The following is a 21,417-nucleotide window of genomic DNA, read 5'->3' as shown; positions in this document are numbered from 1 at the left end:
TTCTCCTCCTCCCCCCCAGGACGATGAGGAATATTTACCTGCTTTTTCACCTCAGCCATATATGGAGGGCTCTACATGGTCTGCTGATCAGCAGCAACCAGATTTTCTTAGAGCACAAATGGCTCCCTGGGCTCCTTATTTTTTGAGCCACCGCCTATGCTTTTCCTCCCATAGTGGAAAATGTTCAATCAACCACCTCAACAATATAAAAAGAGACCATGTAAGACGAAGCATATGGCGAAACCCTGCTCTCTTTTAAACCTGTCACCCCACACCTCTATGAAGGGAACTGACAGTGAAAGCCACTGCTCTCCGATGTTGGCTTCTACATAACATTCAAACGCAGCCTCAGCCATAGAGTTGGCTTTGTTATCACCTGCTACTCATACCACCGATGATGATTTCCTCTTTCCAAGATTTATTTAAAAGAGTTGCTATTGATTTGAATATATCTATGGAAGAAATTCAGGTTTCTCAACATGAACTCACTAACATCCTCCAGGCCAGTACAGCAACAAAGATGGCACTTCCTATTAATCCAGCTATCTTGGAGCCCGCTAAAACCCTATGGCAAACACCTGCATCCATCCCACCAACATGCAAGAAAGCTGATCGAAAATACTATGTTCCCCCCAAGGGTTCTCAATTCCTCTTTTCTCACCCTCCACTCAACTCCCTCATAGCAGAGAAACAAAAAGCCAAAATCATTCCATCCCATCCAAAAAGGACAATAAACGTATGGACATGTTCGGAAAGAAGGTTTATGCCTCTGCCACTCTTCAGATGAGAGTGGCGAACTATGCGGCTTTATTAAGTAAATATGACTTCAATAATTATACAAAGTTCAATACTTTTATTGAAGATATCCCTGACAGCAAAAAGGCACAGTTTCAGGCTCTTGTTTCAGAAGGCCAGATACCACAAATAGCCCTGCAAGCTGCACTTGATGCAACAGACACAGCTACAAGGACTATGGCAACAGCAGTCACTATGAGATGAGCCTCTTGGTTCAACTCTTCTGCTTTTCCCTGCCAAGCACAACCATCAGTTGAAGACCTTCTGTTCGATGGAGAAAAGCTATTTTCTGCAAAGACCAATGAACTGCTCCAATCGATGAAAGATTCCAGATCCATATTGCAGTCACTTGGTATCCAAACCCCTATGACGAGACAGAGACAGTACAGGTACCAACCATATCAGAGACCTAGGTACCCACAATTCACTTACCAGTACCAGAGACAAGACCATGCCCCATATCAACAGAGGGGGCACAGCAGGCAACACAGACAGCACCCTCAGACTAATAACCCCAACCGCTCATCCCAACCCAGCAAGCAAATTTGAAACAACAGTCGAGAGATGTACAACTACACCACATGCACCAGAGCTTGAGTTTGGTTCCAAACCTTTCCTATTTCGTTTATTACCTTTACTTTCAAATTGGGTATCTATTACCACTGATAAGTGGGTAACTCAAGCCATCTCTCTAGGTTATACCATCCCTTTTCTCTCCCCTCCCCCCCAACCACCCACTCTGTCCTTCTTCAGGGACCCCTCTCACGAAATCATTTTACAACAAGAAATTGACCACCTTCTCAAATTAGGAGCCATAGAACCAGTACCTCAAGAGTTCCACGGAACCGATTTCTACTCACATTATTTTCTTGTAGAGAAGAAGACAGGCGGTCGGAGGCCAATCCTTGATCTTCAGTTACTAAATAAATACATAAGGAAACAGAAATTCAAAATGGTCACGCTAAATAATATCTCAGCTCTGGAGTCTAGTGACTGGTTTTCTTCTCTCGACCTGCAGGATGCATATTTTCATGTATCCATTTGCCCCCTCATAGACATTTTCTTCATTTCACTTTAGGTCTCCAACACTACACTACACGGTACTGCCCTTTGGTCTCTGCACTGCACCAAGGGTATTCACAAAGATGTTAGCAGCTGTCGCTGCTCACTTCAGAAAACAAGGAGTCTCAATTTACCTGTACTTAAGACGCCTGCCTTATCAAAGCAAGGACCAGTCAAGACTGTTATCAAGATACCATCACTGTGATAACCTGCTTTCAGTCATTAGGCTTCCTAATAAATTACGGGAAATAAACACTCACACCAACCCAAACAATCCAATTCATCGGAGCTCAGCTCAATTCAAATCACAGCCAGAGCCTCTCTACCAATAGATGGATTCACTCGCATCAGTCAACTCGCAGAATTGCTCCAAGAGATACCAGTAGTAAGGGTTTACAACTTTCTTCAACTATTAGGTCACATGGCATCATGCAATTCTGTGGTCCCAAATGCACGTCTCTTTATGAGAAACCTCCAAGGCTGGCTCCGACGCAAGTATAAACGTCCATCATATGAACAAAGTGCTCACACTACCACATCCCTACACTGGTGGACAAAATCATGCAACATGTGCATAGGCATCCCCTTTGGAATCCTGGACCCCCTGTAACTGTCACCACAGATGCATCCCTTACGGGCTGGTGTGCTCATACAGAATGCTGCACAGCACACAGCCTATGGTCTCCAGCAGACCGCATGCTCCATATCAATGCCCTCAATCTCAATGCCCTCAATCTCAGGGCAGTTCACCTGGCATTCCAAGAACTGTTACCCAATGTCACGGGAATACACGTAAAAACATACACAGGCAACACCGCATGCATGTTCTATATAAACAGGCAGGGTGGTGCCCAATCTCTCACACTATGCCTGGAAGCAATAGCACTTTGGAATTGGTGTCTAGCCTGAGACATTCGCATACCCGCTTGCCACCTTCCTGGACTCCTCAGTTCAACAGCAGATGCCCTCAGCAGAGCCCTGCCTCAAGAGCACAAATGGGAACTCGACTATGCACTCCTCACCGACATCTTCAACCAATGGGGTTTCACAGATATAGATGTATTTGCCACCTCAATCAACAAAAATGCCCAGGTTATTGCTCCAGGGTGGGCATGGGGAAAGAGTCCTCCAGGGATGCTCTTGTTATAACCTGGAATGCACTCCTACATTATGATTTTCCTCTGTTTCCTCTCCTCAACAGAGTTCTCGTAAAGATTCTGAACAACAAAGCAAAAGTTATCCTCATTGCACCCTGCTGGTCCCAACAGCCATAGTTTCCCCTCCTACACAGGCTAGCAATATATCAACCAATCACTCTTCCGAATGATCCCAACGTTATCTGTCAACAAGGGATTATGTATCCTCACCCACAGTTTCGCACACTCCATCTCAAGGTGTGGTACCTAGATGGTTCACGGGCATAGAACTGCAGTGCTTTCAACAAGTCTGTGATGTTCTCTTACAAAGCAGAGCACCTGCAACAAGAAAAACATACATGAGCAAATGGATTCGATTTGTTCACTGGGCAACCTCTCGTAACATATGACCACAAGACACTCCACTTCCTGATCTACTGGAATACGTGCTACACCTCAAACACTCACATCTCTCCCTCAGCTCAATCAGGGTCCACCTAGCAGCCGTTGCAACCTTCCACATAACAGTGAAAGACGCTACAGTCTTTGCACACCCAGTAACCAAGCGATTTTTGAAAGGTCTCCAGGCTCTATAACCATAGGTGGCACCCCCTCAAGGGCCTTGTGACTTATACTTGGTATTAACAACCCTCACAAAACCACCATTTGAACCCATACCTTCACCAATTCCGATTCAGGCACACTCCACAAGGGCAGTTGCCACGTCCGTTTCTTACCTGAGGAAAATCCCACTGCATGTCGTCAGAAAACACCTTTGCAAAACATTAGGCACTTACCTCAGGACCCCTCCAGCATACCAAACTAGCAAAAGCTGTACTACAAATGGCATACTTACCTGATCCGAAGTCCCTGCCTCCGTAAGAAAATATTGCTTGTAGTCACCTGATGTGGAACAACCGCAGGGACACCTCTCGATGAAGAAAAGGAGGTTACTCACCTTACTGTAACTGACGTTCTTCAAGATGAGCATCCCTGGATGTGCTCCATTACCCTTTCTTCCTCCCCTCTACTTTGGAATGCCCCTATGATATCTTAATTATATATTATTTGCTGGGTTCCGGATAGAGAAGAAACTGAAGGTGGGGTAAACTGAAGGGGGGCGCAGTGATAGTACTGAGGGAGGCTCGTGCATGCGCAGCCCCAGATACATTGCTCAGAAAAATCCGACGAAATGCTGGGCACTCAACACCTGATATGGAGCACCCGCAGGGACGCTCATCTCGAAGAATGTCAGTTACAGGCAGGTGAGTAACCTCCTTTTGCGTGTGACACATGAGAAGGTCTTATTTTCCAGAGCAGTGGTCCTCAATGCGGTGCCTGCGGGTGCCATGGCACCCGCTGGGGCATTTATGCGCACCCGCCAAAACATCTGGGCTGGCCCACCCCCCCCCACCGCGCGGCAAATGCATGGTGCCAGCTCCGGGCGCGTGGCGCATGGGCAGTCCCTGTCCCAGGCATGCAGCACATGCGTGGTGCCGGCCCTGGGCGCAGGGCGCGTGGGTAGCCTCCACCCCCGGGCATGCAGCGCATGCGTGGCCCCATCCCCGGAAGCGCAGAGCGTGAGCGGCCCCGCCCCCGGACACCTGGCACGTGAATGGCCCCGCCCCTTGGCACCCGGCAGCCACGAAAGGTTGGGGATCACTGTACCAGAGGAACTTACCCGAGGCACCAGGCCCTCTTGACCTCATCTCCTTGTCTGGAGAACAGCAACAGTAGAACATAAGGATAGGATACTATGGAAAACTCCAGACTCTTGGAGATTAAAGAGATTTTTTTTTCTGAATATGATTATAAGCTGAGCTAGGTGACAATGTTGTTTTAAATAGTTATCCACGTTCTTGAATTTTTCAATCTAATTATATTTACTCTGTTTGCAAGTGACTAAAGTGAGATGGATTCATTGCCACGAATCTATCTGAACACAATCTAAGATGGATTGTCACGCAAAATGGATCCGTTCCTACAAATATTAATCTCTACATACCTTCCCAAATAGTCTCAAATCTCTCTGGGCATGAGTGAATCCATAACATCTGTACTGTACAGGACTTTTCAAACAAAGAGAAGTAAAATTAAATTGAACTTTAAATAAAGCTAATGCTAAGCTTAATGCTAATGCAGCAGCAGCAGTCCCTAAATTCTTTGTGGCAAACATGCTTCAGTGCTTCAAGAATCAAGCAAGTGTCCTTGGAAAAATCCAAAGTGAGTCTTCTACATTTAAAACTTGCGATGTACAGTAAACTTCCGATAATCCGGCACCTTTAGGATCCAGGGGGTGCCAGATTATCAGATATGCCGGACTATCGGATGGGGGGGCTATGAGGGCTCTGGGGTGGAGTGGGGGGGGGCTGCGCCCCTCGGTGCTGTGGGACCAACCCGACAGCACCCCAGCTGCTCTGTCCCAGACTTCCCCAAGTCAGCTGCTGCTGAAACTGACCAGCGGCTAACTCGGGGAAGCCTGGGGCAGAGCAGCTCCAATTGTCCGGCTGCCCGGAGCCCTTTCGGGTTCCAGATGGTGCCGGACTATCAGGAGTGCTGGACCATTGGATGCTGGACCACTGGAGTTTTATTGTATTCTGGAATCCTTTATTAAAAGTTGTTGCTTAGGTGACAAGTTTAGAAATTAAGGAAAATTTCTGAAGTTCAGTGATGACTGAACATGACTGCCTTATTTTCCTATCATGAAGAACAATTATTATCATTGGCTATTACAATAGAGTGTGGAAGGCCCTAATCAGCAGGGCTCGACAAATACACTCGCCCACGGTGAGTAGATTTTGCCAGCTGGCGAGTGCAGGAGTGGACTGGCCCGGTGGGCTGTTGTAACGGGCTGGCTGAAGCCTGCACTACGGGCAGTGCGGCCCCATCCAATTCGCCAGCTGGCAGAGGAGCAGAGCACTGCCAGGGAGGGGGAACTGTGGTGATTCTCAGTGCCGGGCTGCCTGTGTGCAGCTGCGGCGCAAGGAGGTGGAGTGCCAGCAGAAGCTAGGACGCTGGTGTGACATGGCCTTGCCGATTTTAAAGGGCCGCAGCAGCTCTGTCTACACTGGCCGCTTGAATTTCCACAAGAACACTGATGATCTCATGTAAGAAATCAGTGCTTCTTGCAGAAATACTATGCTGCTCCTGTTCGGGCAAAAGTCCTTTTGTGCAACAGCTTTTGTGCAAAAGGGCCAGTGTAGACAGCTGAGATTTGCGCAAAAAAGTCCCGATCACGAAAATGGCGATCGGGGCTTTTTTGCGCAAAAGCGCGTCTAGATTGGCACGGACGCTTTTCTGCAAAAAGTGCTTTTGCGGAAAAGCGTCCATGCCAATCTAGACGCTCTTTTCTGCAAATGCTTTTAACGGAAAATTTTTCCATTAAAAGCATTTGCGGAAAGTCATGCTAGTCTAGACGTAGCCCAGGAGTTTAAGGGCACATCTACGGTGCAGGGCAAAAGTTGAATTAAGATACAAAACTTCAGCTACATCAATTGTGTAACTGAAGTCAAAATAGCTTAATTCGGCTGTTGGCGACTTCCCTTACTCCTCGTGAAATGAGGGTTACACGAGTCGGAGTAAGAAGTCCTCCATCTCAATGTTATTTCAAAATAATGGCTTGCTGTGTAAATGTGCGTTTTGTTATTTTGAAATAATGTCAGTTATTCCAAAATAACGGTGCTGTGTAGTTGTACCCTATGAGAAGAAGGATTTAAAATAAAAGTAAGTACTATTGCATGTTCTAAATGGTCTTGAATGATGGGAATCAGTTACAGAAGACGACCATTCCTTAAAATATGGGAGAAGCATGGCAAGGATATGGGGAATACAGGAAGTAATATTTGATATGTTAATAAATTATTTCTGGTGATATAAAGAGGATTAGTGAATAGAAAATCCATAGCTGATAGAGGGGAAGGTGTCATAAGAAGACAGCAGTGCTTTTTTTGTTAAAAAAAAAAAGTGTGCTGGTACTCATTTCTTGAGGAAAGTAAATTTGAAAAAATGCCTCTCCCACCCTTCTTCTTATAACATGTCAACATATTGATGCGCATAAGCGAAAAGGAGGAGTCAGTCAGGCTGGGGGCTGTGCTGAGAGAAAGCAGCCCAGTGCGAGTGCTCCCAGGGGCGGCAGGGGGCTGTGCCCGAGGGAAAGTGGTGCGGTGCGAGTGATCCCCAAAAAAGGTGCCGGTGTGCTGTGTACCATCACAAAAAAAGCTCTGGAAGACAGGATCTGTTAACAAAATGGTTAAACAACCATCTTTTATATATCTGAGCAAGAGCAGTTGATGCCATCCATACTCTGAAGTTTGCAGGGCAGATTCTGTGTTGTGTCTTCTGAGACATCACAGAAGTCACAGTGTTGGGAAGGAGGCAGTAAGATGGCTTTATACCATCCATATAATTGGTGGGCAACCTGTGGCCTGCGTACTCCCTCTCTGTGCCCCTTACTCTGGGACACTGGAGCCCCGCACTTACTCCTCCCCTTCCCTTCCAGCAGTTTCAGAGTGCTGTGAATCACCTGATTTGTGCTCCATCCCAGCTTTTCTTCCCTCCCAGAGCTTGAATGCCGTGGATCAGCTGATTTGCAGTGCCCCAAAAGTGCTGGGAGACCGAGGGAAGAGTAGGTAAGTACAGGCAGGGCCGGATGGAAGCATGGGCGAGCCGGGCAGCTGCCCGGGGGCGCCAACCGATGGGGGGCACCTGATGGCAGATGTAAGGGGCGCATAGCGTCCCTTACAGCTGCCATCAGACACTGTGCGCCCGGCACCCGCAGCGCTGGGCTGCCCGCATCCCCATGGCGCCAGCCAGCAATGCCCTTCCCCCCACGGCAGCAGGGCCCTACACTCCTACACTGCCCGGCGTGCATGCCAGCAGCAACAGCCAGGCCACACTGGGCCGCACTTGCCCCATGAGCCCTAGGGGCGGGCCTCGGGCTGCGCACCAGCAGCCGTAGCTGGGCCGCACATGCGCCGTGTGCCCTGGGAGCGGGCCCGCTCCCCATGGGCGGACTTGCGGCGCCAGAATACCTCGGGCCGGCCCTGAGTACAGGGCTTCAGTGCCCCAGTGCACAAGAGGCTCCACACGGCACTGACGCTTTGAAGTACCTCCTTCCCCCCGCCCTTGCTGCCTCTTTCTGATAGAGGCAGCAAAGGGGGGAGGAAGGAGGAAGAGGGGAAGCGACTAATCGAGAAGCATGTCAAGTGTCCGATAAGCATTTGCTTATCTGACAGTCAACTAGTCCTTCGCATCCCTAATGTATACCTTTGAATTAAATAGAACCACAGTCCGAGCCCTGTGAACCCAAGTCAGCCGGCTCAGGACAGCCACAATTTTTAATTGCAACATAGACATACCCTAAGACAGTGGGTATACCCAAGATTCATACCAGGGCTACCTGTTCTTCTCCTGTGTGTCCCTGTCAGGGAACAAGACTGAAGTGCACAGCTCATCTGCCCCCTGCACTTTCCAATCAGAGTGAGTAATGCAGCAAACTGAGCGTTTTCCCATTGCTCCCTGATGAAGGGAAACAGCCAGCAATGTTCCCGTGTAGATCTGGGGGCGGGGGAAGCTTTCTGCCTCTGGTGATTCATTCTCTCTTCTGTATAGTTTTATGAGAAGTAATCCTATTCCAGGTACATCTCATTTTCCTTGCACAACCAAATCCTACTTATGCTTCTTTAAGTTATGATAAGAGGAAGGTGTATACCAAATTTTGTGGTCCTAAGTCAGCCCGGGCACCCCCTGTAAGCACGCCTTCATGGTGCCCAGTACAGAGCCCTGCTGACCTACACCCTCTTCAGTTCCTTCTTGCCACCAGTGACAGTTAGCTAGAACTTCCTTGTGCTCTTGTTGGAAAAGCAAAGCAGCAGTCTATTGACACAGTTCCTCAGTAGTTAACATTTATTAACAGTTAATTAAGCAATTAATTAATGTTAGATTATGTTTCCTTTTCTGAGGGGAAGGGAAAGTGTTTCCTGCTTCTTCAGCACCAGGGCATACCTGGATATCCAGGCTTCAAAGCCTGTGAAACCTGCAGCAAGTGTATGCCCAGAAGCAATCCTCACACTGTGTGTTTGAAGTGCATAGGACAGGGCCATCAAAAGGATTGCTGTGCCATCTGCAAGACATTTTGGTCTTGAACTTTGGAAGATAAAAATCAGCACCTCAGGGTCTTGCTGATGGAGACTGCTCTTCAGTTTGCATTTAATTGCATTACTTGTGAACCAGGGTCAGATTATTACATGGTTAAAATCTGTATCAAACTTCACATTTTCTGTAGAACAGAACAGTTACTCCACTACACTAAGACTAGATTTTCCCATCCTTTCTTACAGGAGTACACAAGCTGTGATCTATCTGCAAGAGCATTTTTCACCAATTACAAAGCCACTGAGAAATCAACACACAAGAAACTGTTTAAGGTACAGTGAAACTTATTCAAATATTTTAACATAAACAAACAGCTTCAAGGGGGTAGCTGAGTTAGTCTGTACAGGAAAAACTTAAAAAACAACAAATAGTTTGGTAGCACTTTAAAGACTAACAAAACATGTAGGTGGTATCATGAGTTTTCGTGAGCACAGCCCACTTCTTCAGATGACCGGAGTGTACTGAGTAGAGAAATTGGTCTTGTATATATTTGTAATGTGCATATTTTTGATTCATTCTAGAGTCAGACACGCTAGTTACTGAACTATAAACTAAACAGAATTATTGTAAAGATAAAACAAAAGGGAAGTCACCAATTTTCGCTAAAGCCTTGATGAAAACACTTTTATGAGGAATGAGAGAGGTAGGTACCTTTGACATGTAGATTGTATCTATGACATGTGTAACCCCCTTTTTCCTCCCCGGGTTACTGGGGAGCAGGTCACACTCACAGGTGTGCCTGGTGTTTTAACCCAAAAGAGATCCTGAGTACCCCAGTGGTGATGGTGTTTAGCTGGGGAAAGCCCTATCCACCCCCTTGCTGCAGACCCTTGCTGGCAATGAATGTAAAGTGGCGGTGCCTCCACCTGGCTGGCCTTGTACACACACTGGTGCCTTGAGAGCCTCCAGGAATATACTCATTCCAACATAAAGCTGGATCTAATTCCAGATTAGCAAGGAATAGCATTAACAAAACACATAACAAAACACATAACAATAACTGAAGCTTATATAGCTAGACAACAGTGACCCCACCCCAGAGTGTGCACACCCCTAGACTCAGTCCCAGATACTTGCTTGCGTTGGTGCACTGATGTTGCAGCTGTAGTGAGGATTTGGTCCAGGCTAAACAGCAGCTCTGTCCCAGGCAGCACTCTTTCAGCAAGGCCCAAACTTACTGCCTCATGCTGTGCCTATGGGAAGCAGCTTGTTAACTCCCAGTTCCAACAGGCATGTAGTAGCTGCACTCCAATAGCCCCTCCTCCACTGGGTCAATGTCCTTGGCAGCAGCCTGGCTCCCCCTTTGGTTCCAAACTGCAAGGCAGAGTCCCAGACTGCTAGGCCTCTTCTTCAAGCACATGGAGAGAGCCTCCTCTCTCTCTCTCTCTCTCTCACAAGAGTCCCTCCTACCTCTTTTGTTCCAAGGGCTCATGGGAATTGTAGACTGGATTGTAGCACACAGGGTCTTTTTAGAATAAAACAGAGGCCCTTTTAGTAAGGGGACTACACATGTATATCTATATTGCCGGACTGTTATGGGATTTCAGTAATTGGTTTATGTTTGGATAAGTGGGTAAGACTTCCCCAGACAACATAATTTATTTATATGTGAAATAAAATGAAATTTCTATCATATATTGCTGCATTTAAGCAGAGCTATGTATATTACCAAATCACAGTCATAGCCAAATTTAGGAAAAGAGACATAATATGGAATATGTACAACCCTACTGTCTTTTACATTTGATGTACCTGCATATAATATGCCAAAATTGCTGCTCAAAGAAACAGTCCTTTAAAAGGTACAATATATTAATAATCCTTCAGTGTTCATTTTTTGTTTAGTTTCAGTTCTGTAAATATCAGGAAACCTTATAAGAACTGGAGCTAGGAATTTTTCTAGAAGTATCCTGAGCATATTATTACATATGTTAGCACTATATCTATATCTATTCAGACTGAGGGGCAGGATGTATGGAACCAATGTTTATGGTATTCAGGTACATTTTACAGAAATTAAAGTGGACTGTTCTTTTGAATAGTTGGCACTAATCACACCCACCCCTAGGTAACCTTCATTGCCAAGCAGTGTTCCAAAAGAGGAAATTTATTACAGCACCTATTTAGGTATTCTAACATCATTCTATGAAGGCCATAAAGTGATTTACATGGACCAGTGTATTACCTTTGCTTTTAGACAAAATGAGTTTATTGTGATTAATAGTTTTACCACGACTATAAGAGGAAATTAAAATGATGTAGCCATTTACCATAAAATGACCTGTATTTTTACATTCTTCCTCCTTATTCTCTTAATTTCATTTATTCAAGAAATAACTCTCTTATTGTAAGATAAGCAAAGAATGACTTACAACTGAAACAAGGTTAATATACTGTCACCATAGTTACACCATCACTGAGTAACCAGTGCTATAAAAAGAAGAGGAAAAACTAACAAATTTCAAAAGCTTCAGAGGGGTCGCCGAGTTAGTCTGTAACTGGAAAAACTTAAACAACTAATAGTCTTGCAGCACCTTAAAGACGAACAACACATAGTATCATGAGTTTTTGTGGGCACAACCTACTTCTTCAGATTAATGGAGTTATTAAAGGTCCAGTTTCTAAGTAAATAGAGGTGGAGGGGGAGAGGAGCGAGAAAAAGAAGGAAAAAAAAGAAAAAAAGGGGAAAGAAATAGTCAAGTAGAGTGTCCATGCTACATGAAGCTGATGGAGAAGGTACTAACTTTTCTTAAGTACCCATTGTTTGGTTTTTTATATAATAAGAATGTGGAATGTAGTGGGCCATCCAGCCAATGTCTTTATGAGGAATCAAACTTGTAAATGAAGTTAAGTTCTAAGGCTTCCCTGTGGAGTTGGCTTGTGAAATTGGCCTGAAACAATATGGTGACTTTGAGATCCATTAATGAGTGCCTGGGCAAGTTAAAATGTTCCCCAAAAGGTTTCTGTGTGTTACCTTTTTGAATATCTGATGTGTGTCCATTAATTCTTTCATGTAGATACTGTCCAGTTTGGCCAATATACAGGGCAGAAGGGCATTGCTGGCATTAATTTCAAAAGTTCTGTAAAATCAGACAGAATTAAGCTTATTATATGATATGATAATTAAGTATGAAGAAGTTCTTTTAAAACATTTGGGATTCACTGATGTATTATGTAGATAACAAAAAGCAAATAATTCTTTCTGATATATACTTGATATTACACCTGTTACTTTTGGAGTCTTCCAAGTGACTGTGAATGCTTGATCTATTTTTTATCTCAGATGCCTTGCGTCTATCTGGCTTTAGAGGTAGAAATGATGAGAAGAAACTATTAAGAGGTAACAAAGGCATCTGTTACTTAGGATAGTATTACTAATAAAGTCTTCAGACTTATGAGAATTTGTTTTATTTCACTTTATATGATGGTACTTCCAAATAAATTTAAGACAACAATAGCAGAACAAGCTGTTTCATAAAGGACTATAGTGTCTAGTAAGAAACCAGTAAAAGACTTTACATGCTTAAGATTAAAGTTCCTAAATAAGGACTAATAATTTTGGTTTGGACTGAATCTGGTGGGTATAAGTTCTTGAAAGAAAAACTCTTCCAGTATATTTTGGTCTGTAAATGGGTTGCACTTGGGGAGGTGCGGCTCCCCCTCGTGGTTAGTGGGCGGACACTCCGACCCACTATGTGCTGTGTCGTCAGTTGGGGAATTAGCAATGGCAGAGGTCCCAAGTGTAGGCCCTCTCACTGGGCAAGCTGCAACTTAAAGAGTCCAAAAGCTCGCCTTTAGTTCAGAGTGAGTGGCAAACAAACAGTCTTACTGGCCCGGCCTCAGTTCAGGGCAGGCGGTAACTAACCAAACAGTTCAGAGCCAAGCCCTTGCTCAGGGCATGGCAGCAGTTAAATGTACAGTTCAAAGCCAAACCCTTGCTCAGGGCGTGGCAACAGTGGGTGCAGGCGGTTATTCAGGCACAGCCAAAGGGGGAGACTGCCACCAAGAGTAGGGTAGCAGGGGGGATGCAGGCTCTCGCACTCCACTGTGTCCTACCCCAGGGCCCTGGTAGCAGCAGAGCAGTCTACTGTGGGTCAGCGGAGATCTGCTCCACAATGCTGCCTTAGCTCTGGCTCAGCCAACAGGTGGTTAGCTTTCCCTGGGCTACTTCCAAACTCCCCCCGTGGCTATACCTGGGTTCCAGGCCAGTCCTCAGGGCTCCCTTGCTTTGGCTCCTGGGCCAGGTAAATAGTCCGTCCATGTCGTCTGGGAGCCCTGGCTAGTCCTTTGCTTCACCTGGGTCCCACTCCTCCAGGGAGAGCAGGGGGAAAGCTTCTGGCTCCTTCAGCCACTGGGCTCTCATTGGCCTCCTTGGTAGACCTTGTGCATCGCTGGCCCCTCCCCTTGGTTTCTGGTCAGGTGTCTTGTCAGGGCTAGCTGCTGCCCACCAAGGCTCAGGGAGGAGCAGCTCCCCCTCATGGTCAGTAGGCAGCCTCTCCGACCCACTGCATGGTCTAATCATTTGTTCAATATCTTTATTAATGACCTGGATGAGGGGATGGATTGCACCCTCAGCAAGTTTGCGGATGACACTAAGCTGGGGGGAGAGGTAGATACGCTTAAAGGCAGAGATAGGGTCCAGAGTGACAAATTGGAGGATTGGGCCACAAGAAATCTGATGAGGTTCAACAAGGACACGTGCAGAGTCCTGCACTTGGGACGGAATAATCTCAAGCATAGTTACAAGCTGGGGACCAACCAGTTAAGTAGTAGTTCTGCAGAAAAGGACCTGGGAGTTACAGTGGATGAGAAGTGTACCCTTGTAGCCAAGAAGGCTAATGGCATATTAGGTTGCATTAAGAGGAGCATTGCCAGCAGATCCAGAGATGTCATCATTCCCCTTTATTCGGCTCTGGTGAGGCCACATCTGGAGTAGTGTGTCCAGTTCTGGGCCCCCCACTACAGAAAGGATGTGGACACATTGGAGAGGGTCCAGCAGAGGGCAACCAAAATGATTAGGGGGCTGGAGCATATGACTTATGAGGAGAGGCTGAGGGAGATGGGTCTGTTTAGTCTGCAGAAGCGAAGAGTGAGGGGGGATTTGATAGCAGCCTTCAACTTCCTGAAGGGAGGTTCCAAAGAGGATGGAGAGAGGCTGTTCTCAGTAGTGATAGATGGCAGAACAAGGAGCAGTGGTCCAGGTTGGATATTAGGAAAAACTATTTCACTAGGAGGGTGGTGAAGCACTGGAATGGGTTACCTAGGGAAGTAGTGGAGTCTCCATCCCTAGAGGTGTTTAAGTCTCGGTTTGACAAAGCCCTGGCCGGATTGATTTAGTTGGAATTGGCCCTGCCTAGAGCAGGGGGCTGGACTTGATGACCTTCTGAGATCTCTTCCGGTTCTATGGTTCTATGATTCTAATGTGGCCCCAACTGTGCTAGTGGGAGCAGAGGACATGGTATTGGGGAAGGGTGCCAGGGGGTACCGGGACAGGGTGCTGGGTAGGGAGCCAATGGGTGCTGGGACAGGAGACTGGGTGCCAGGGCAGGGTGCCAATGGGTGCTGGGGCAAGGGACAGAGGGCCAGTAGGTTCCAGGACAGGGTGTCAATAGAGGCAAGGGACAGGGTGCCTGGGTGCCAGTGGGAACAGGGGGCAGGGTGTTGGCTGGGGCAGAGAATTCTGGGCACACGCCTCTCCCTCCCCTCCCAAGAAGGGACTTCTCCCCTGTCCCCCGCAAAGGAGGAAAGCCCCACCATGCATTTCCCCGCAGGACTCCTCCTCCCTCCCCGGCCTGCACTTCCCCCCACGATTCCTACCTTCTGCCCCGCAGAGGAGTGGAGCCCCGGTGCGTACCTCCCTTCCCCTCTTCCCTCCCTCCCCCCAGAAGGGAAGCCCTAGTGCGCACTTCCCCCTGGGACTCCTCCTCCCTCCTCAGTGCACGCTTCCCCTCTGAACTCCTACCTTCTCCCCCACAGAGGAGGGGAGCCCCAGTGCACTCCTTCTTCCGGGACTTCCACCTTCTCCCGGCACGCCACAGACCTGGAGGAGGGGAGTAGGCAGTATACTTCTGGAAACCCTGGAAGTGGCGCGCAGCTGCAGGACTTCCCTCCACCCCACGGAAAGCCAGCACTACCTCCATTTTCGGAGGCAGGCAGTAGGGCTTCTTGGGGGTTGGGGGAATTGGGGAGACTATAGGTTGTCTATAGGAGACTATGGGTCTATCTCCCAGAGCCTCTCGGAGTTTAATATCGTGTTCCAGTATAGGCTGTAGTTTATTGATAATGTGTTGGACATTCTTGCTGTTTCAACCAGAAAGGACATTGTCTCAACGACTTGATTATCTGCATCCTGCTTCAAAGGCCTTTTAAGACTTCACTTGAAAGAGAATCCTCTGAACTGTCATTCATGCTTAAATTCAACACTTTGCACTCAAGTTTGAATAGAGACGCTAATTATCTTACCTATTACAAAGATAGCTTCCCCAATTATCACCTCTAATATCATTAGCTCACAGACATTTACCTCCCCTCCCCATCCCCCCTTCTGTTCTGAAATTTGATTTGTCCTTTTCATATGTGTTCATTTTTTTAATTGTCTCCTTTGGTATATATGGTTGTGACAATTTTCTTCCACTATTTGATCTGAGGAAGTGGGTCTGGCCCACGAAAGCTCATCACCTATTAAACCATCTTGTTAGTCTTTAAAGTGCTACATAGTCCTGTTTTTTGTTCTTATGGGAAAAGTTTCTCTTGCCAAAACCCACTTCAGAGCCTCAACAGCCTCCACTCGTGGAACCTTCTGCTCTGAGGAAGAGAGCCTTCTCATCTCCGCCTCGATAGCTACTAGCAGTGCCGATGTCAGCAAAAACCATTCATTTGCCGGCACCGTCCACCTTCAGCACCACTGACAAATGCCAAACAGCACCACCAAAGCATTTCAGGGTAGAAATGTAAACTGCCTTCTCTGCACTGTCCACAACAACCACCTGTCTAGTACTGAAAGCCAAGAGTCCGGACATGCCACCTCCCTTGGCACCGGCTGGTAACACCACACTAGTGCACACTCCTGCATCGGAACGTGCCCCGGCTCTGACACGTAGACACCAGTCTGCATTGGATCCAGTGGACAAGACTGTACACAAGAAAGCTGACCCTCAGCACCGGTATGCGCTGACACAAGCCTTGACAGTCTTGGATACTACGAGTGCGTTGTTACCACACTCCCGTCCTCAATGCCCACAGTCCACCCCAGCACCATGTGGACTAGGGAACGGCTAGTCGACTATCCGAAAAGCAAATGTTTAACAGATAGTCAACAAACTAGTCGACTAGTTGCTTCCCCTCACCCCCTTGCTGCCTCTATCAGAAAGAGGCAAGGGGGCGGGGAAAGAAGAGTTCACTTCAAAGTGGCACCACTGCATGGAGACCAGAATTAGCAGGGGACTCCGTCCCTGACCCCAGGCTTTATGTGGCGCTGCTGCTTTGAAAGGCCATGGGGAGCATGGGGATTAGAGGGGGGACTGCTCGAGTCCCCCACTCACCCCATGCTCCCTGCAGCCCTTTCAATTTTGAAGTGTAGCAACAGCCCTGACGCTGTTGCTATACTTAAAAGATCGGTGCACCCTTATTGACTAATTTAATAAATTGCATTGACTGCTCCATTAGCCAATTAATCCAAATTTTACATCCCTAATATGGAACATTTTTAGCTCTCACCTTCACCATCGTTACTGAACAGGGGATCAGATTCTCATTGCAATATTCATCCTCTGTGTATTCTGCATCCTCCTGGCAGTCAGCGAAACTGAAAACTACTTAGCAGACTCTTCAATATCCCTGGTTTAATCACCCATGTCTCTATTCACCTCTATCCTACTCTCCACAATGGCCTCCTTGGGATCCATGGTCTCAATATCAACAGCAACATATGGCACCCTCCACACTGCCCCATCTGGCAATTTGATCATCAACCCACACAGCTGATAGGACTTCAGTTATAGCAGAAGACCCAATTGAAGAGGATGATGATTTACTTCAGTCTGACACCGATGATCCCTCTTTGGCCAGCAACTCTCTCTCTTCACTTGACAAGACTGCTGGAGGTGAAAAAGATGGGATGACAGACAACCTAAACCAGTTTCAAGTACTTTTTAAAAGGATTGCAAATTCTCAGGACATTGCTTTACAAGTACAGGAGAGACAACACAAGTTTCTTCAAATACTGCAGCCTTCCTCCTCCACAAAGATTGCCCTTCCTATTGATGAAGCCATAATGGAACCATCAGAAGCTATTTGGCAAACTCCAGCTTCTACTCTCCCCAATAATAGAAGGGCAGACAGGAAATTTTTTGTACTTGCCAAAGGCATGGACTTCCTTTTTTCCCATCCCAAACCCAACTCATTAATGGTCAATGCAGTCCATCATTGTTTGACACAGTCACAATATAGAACCACTCCCCAAGATAAAGACCACAAAAATCTGGACTTTTTTGGATGAAAGGTTTATTAATCTGTAACTTCACAATTCCAACTATTTGGCATTACTCATCAATTATAACCATTCCAGTTGCTTGCAACTACAGAAACTCCTTAATGATCTTCCAGAACAAAAACAGCCTCAATTGCAATTCATCATTCAGGAGGATTAGTCAATTGCCTGTACCACCTTGCAAGCCCCCAGGGATGTTGCAGGTACAGCAGCCAGAGCAACTGCCACTGTCATAGTGATGCATCACACTTCCTGGCTTCAGGAATCCTGAAGGAACTTCAGACAAGACTGAAGGACCTTCCCTTTGATAAGACCCATCTGTTTGCCACAAAGATGGATGAGGTGGCCCATTCAGTGAAGGATTCCTGCACTACTCTGTACTTTGGGCATGTATACCACACTTCCACTGTTACTGGGCTGCTAGAGAACATTTAGAGGTAAATTAGAGCTAAATAACAGCACAGAACCCTGAAAGCTAGGACTGGTGGCTATAAAAAACTTGGCCACACCCATGAAAGGTGAACACCTGGCTAACTCAAATCATTCCAGAGGACAGATGTTTCCAGATCAGAGAGTTCTGGACTAGAGTGGTACAATCTGTAACAACCTTCTAGTTATGTCTGAAACTGGGATCACTGAAATGGATACAAAAGGAAATCCAGAATTTAGTAATGAAAAACGCTCTTTGAAAGTTCACAACTGCACAGCAGTTGCCTCCCAACAGGAAATCACAGAATCCAACAAGAGAAGAGTAAAAGTGGGTGGGCCATATGTAAGGTGCTGAGCCTACACCCAGCTGGACAGAGAAAGTAAGGGGGAGCTAAGAGTCATTCTTGCTACTACGCCTGTATCATAGGACTCAGCAGAATATACCTGACACCATAGACCCCATCCATATTTATCCGGAAGTGCTGCTGTCTCTACTTAGAATTTGATTTGAGGTAAAAATTTCCAGAGTTTTAAGTTTCATTTTGAAAAGTGACTTTGATACAAACGATCCTGAGTCCTATTGACTTTTTTTGTGACAGAGAACATTAAATTCTCAAATGCTTGCATGACTTGAAAAATTTATCCTAAGTTACTTTTTAAAAAATGCTTCAGTTATCTTGTTTCTTTTGTGCCATCCTTGTCTCTGCCAAATGCTTTGGGTTTATGGGGCACAGATGCTCCTATTCATTCACCATTGGCAGATCATCTTTGGGCTTCAATTTTTCTGGTGTCAAACACTGCTATTGCCCCGTTATGGGACACTTGGAGAACTAAAAAAAAAAAAAAAAGATTGTAACACTGATGTAAAAATGAAGAACCTGCTCTTTGCTTCAACTTTAATCAAAGAACCTTAAATAGAGTCAAATTTTACCACAATTTACAGAACTATTAGTAGCATTGGCTCTTATTTAATATCCCTGCAACATGTAAGGTGTGGGGAAAAGAGCACTAATGTAGTGAGATCTAGTCTTTGCCCAATAAGAGGGGCCAGGTTGCAGTTTGCCAAGAACACAAAAGGCTGCTCCTCCTGTAAAAAGTATAGAAAACAAAAGATTGCCATATGTATTTGGAGGTAGAGCCTGCAGATACGACTTCTAACAACATGCAGGCTACGTCTAGACTGGCATGATTTTCCGGAAATGCTTTTAACGGAAAAGTTTTCCGTTAAAAGCATTTTCGGAACAGAGCATCTAGATTGGCACGGATGCTTTTCTGCAAAAGCACTTCTTGCGGAAAAGCGTCCATGCCAATCTAGACGTGTTTTTCTGCAAAAAAGCCCCGATCGCCATTTTAGCCATCGGGGCTTTTTTGCGCAAAACAGTACTGTGCTGTATACACTGGCCCTCTTGCGCAAATGATTTGCGCAAGAGGGCTTTTGCCCGAATGGGAGCAGCATAGTATTTCCGCAAGAAGCACTGATTTCTTACAGTAGGAAGTCAGTGTTCTTGCAGAAATTCAAGGGGCCAGTGTAGACAGCTGGCAAGTTTTTCCGCAAAAGCAGTTGCTTTTGCGGAAAAACTTGCTAGTCTACATACAACCGCAGTGCTTTTTCTTCAGAAGATGGAGCACTGCATATGCAGACTTAAATTTTCTCTGAACTGTACTTCTAATAAAAATTGACCGTGTGCTGCATTATGTGCCATGTACTTCAAAATGCTATCCTTGCTCTGGTTTTCACTGCTCTAACTACCCCAATACATCTTCAGTTGTGTAAGTGTATACGTTAGGGATGTTTAAATGTGTTTGTTTAGGTAAATGTGTAACCGTTGACATTTTCAGCCAGGGGGAAGCTTAAAAGCTGTCTGTCTGTACATACTGGCTCCCGCTTGGTGGGGCAGGGAGGAGCCTGCATGTAACCATGAAGGTTAACCAGTGATAACAGTGTACATGTTTACACTTTCACATCCCTAGTATACGGGTCACCTTTTGGTAAGGTCAGATCCGGACACAAGCAGATTTCAGCCAGTGTTGATACCTTTGATGGAAAATCACAAAGGCTAAGTAGAACACAGAAGTTTGTCAGAACAAATCACCACTATGTTTCAAGCATGATGACTATTCATCTGTCTGGATAAGTGCTATTTCAGTGAAAAGAGAAATAATAAATTATGAACACTTATCTGAAACAGCTTCACTTACTGTTTGCTCCAGGTGTTAAAATATGGAAAAATCTCTCATTTCTATTAAAAATCATGAAAACATTATCCCAGGAAGATGAATTGTCAGTCCTATGAAATGTTGCTGTGCCACTGAGTGGCTGCTGGAGAAAAACCTCCCAATAGAGAAAAAAGACTTTACAAATAAGAAAAAGCCAAAAGGAAAAATCAAATCAAAGTCACACCAAACGGGAACAAGTTTCATATGCAAGAATATGAATACTGGGAAAAATCCACAAACAAAAATGGGGGAAGAAACAACCACAATAGAAGAAAATATTGACAAAAAATACTGATCTAGAAAGAATAAAGTGAAATTCGGATTCCGGTGCCAGAGAAATCAATAAGTAGCACATTGAGGCTGGATTTAAATTAACTTTGAATAGCTTTAAGACCACAAATGCTATTTATAGAGACACAGGCTAAGTTGATAAGGTTAATCAAGGCTCTATTTCAGGAGATAAATTGATCACTTATGAGGACCAGAAACATGTCTCCCCCCCCCCCCCCCCATCAGCTGCATTGTGAAACTGAAGGCACATGTATTATGTTTTTCTTCTTCCTGTTTGTTAATCATCAGGTATTGGTAACAGCCAGAAACAGGATGTTTGACCTAATTGACATTGTGCCAGAGAAAACACAAGGTCCTGGAAATTGATAGATTAAAACCTATTGCATAGTGGAGCCATGTTTCTGTAAAACCACTGAAATTGTTTTGCAGTGCTCTCATTTGTGCCCACCTAAATTGACACACACATGTAGCTCATCTTTTGAATACTTCAATTTTTTTCTATATATCTGTAGTCTACATGTACCTGACATTTTATATGAACTATATACAGGATACTGTCTTTAGCTGCTTTTCCTTCTGCTTCTGATTACGGTTGTTTTGTTTCCTTGAGTCTAACAATGTCAACTGGAGACATTAAATTATGTTGATTTGCACTGCTGCAATAATACTAATGACTGAAAGGCAGGTGTGTGTTTTGAAAATAATATGGAGGTGTTAGTGTCACACAATAGCATGCTGCAGAGGACCTCAGAAATGTTACAAAATGTGTCCCTCCCCCACCCCACAGGTGCATGCAAAAACCATCTCCTACATTGATGATCAGTAACACCCTTCTGACAACTATAG

The 21,417-nt window shown here is 45.6% G+C and overlaps 2 long non-coding RNA genes across 3 annotated transcripts in view; one reads left to right on the top strand and one right to left on the bottom strand.

Annotated features, from left to right (window-relative positions):
- Positions 1 to 21,417, top strand: part of LOC112547151 (uncharacterized) — a 54,090-nt gene that overhangs the window by 16,154 nt on the left and 16,519 nt on the right. For both annotated transcript variants that reach the window (XR_012902855.2, XR_012902854.2), the window contains exon 2: positions 9,332 to 9,418. This is a non-coding gene — a long non-coding RNA (uncharacterized LOC112547151). The remainder of the gene's footprint in view (positions 1 to 9,331; positions 9,419 to 21,417) is intronic.
- On the bottom strand, positions 546 to 10,551 carry LOC112547150 (uncharacterized). The gene is made up of 4 exons (XR_016349024.1): positions 10,224 to 10,551; positions 3,225 to 3,332; positions 1,656 to 1,714; positions 546 to 1,159 (listed from the first exon to the last, which is right to left on the bottom strand). It is a non-coding gene; the product is annotated as an uncharacterized LOC112547150 (long non-coding RNA).

Source organism: Pelodiscus sinensis, chromosome 3 (assembly GCF_052426305.1).
Source record: "Pelodiscus sinensis isolate ZL-2025 chromosome 3, ASM5242630v1, whole genome shotgun sequence".
Lineage (NCBI taxonomy): Eukaryota > Metazoa > Chordata > Testudines > Trionychidae > Pelodiscus > Pelodiscus sinensis.
This window is presented reverse-complemented; position numbering and strand designations above follow the sequence as displayed.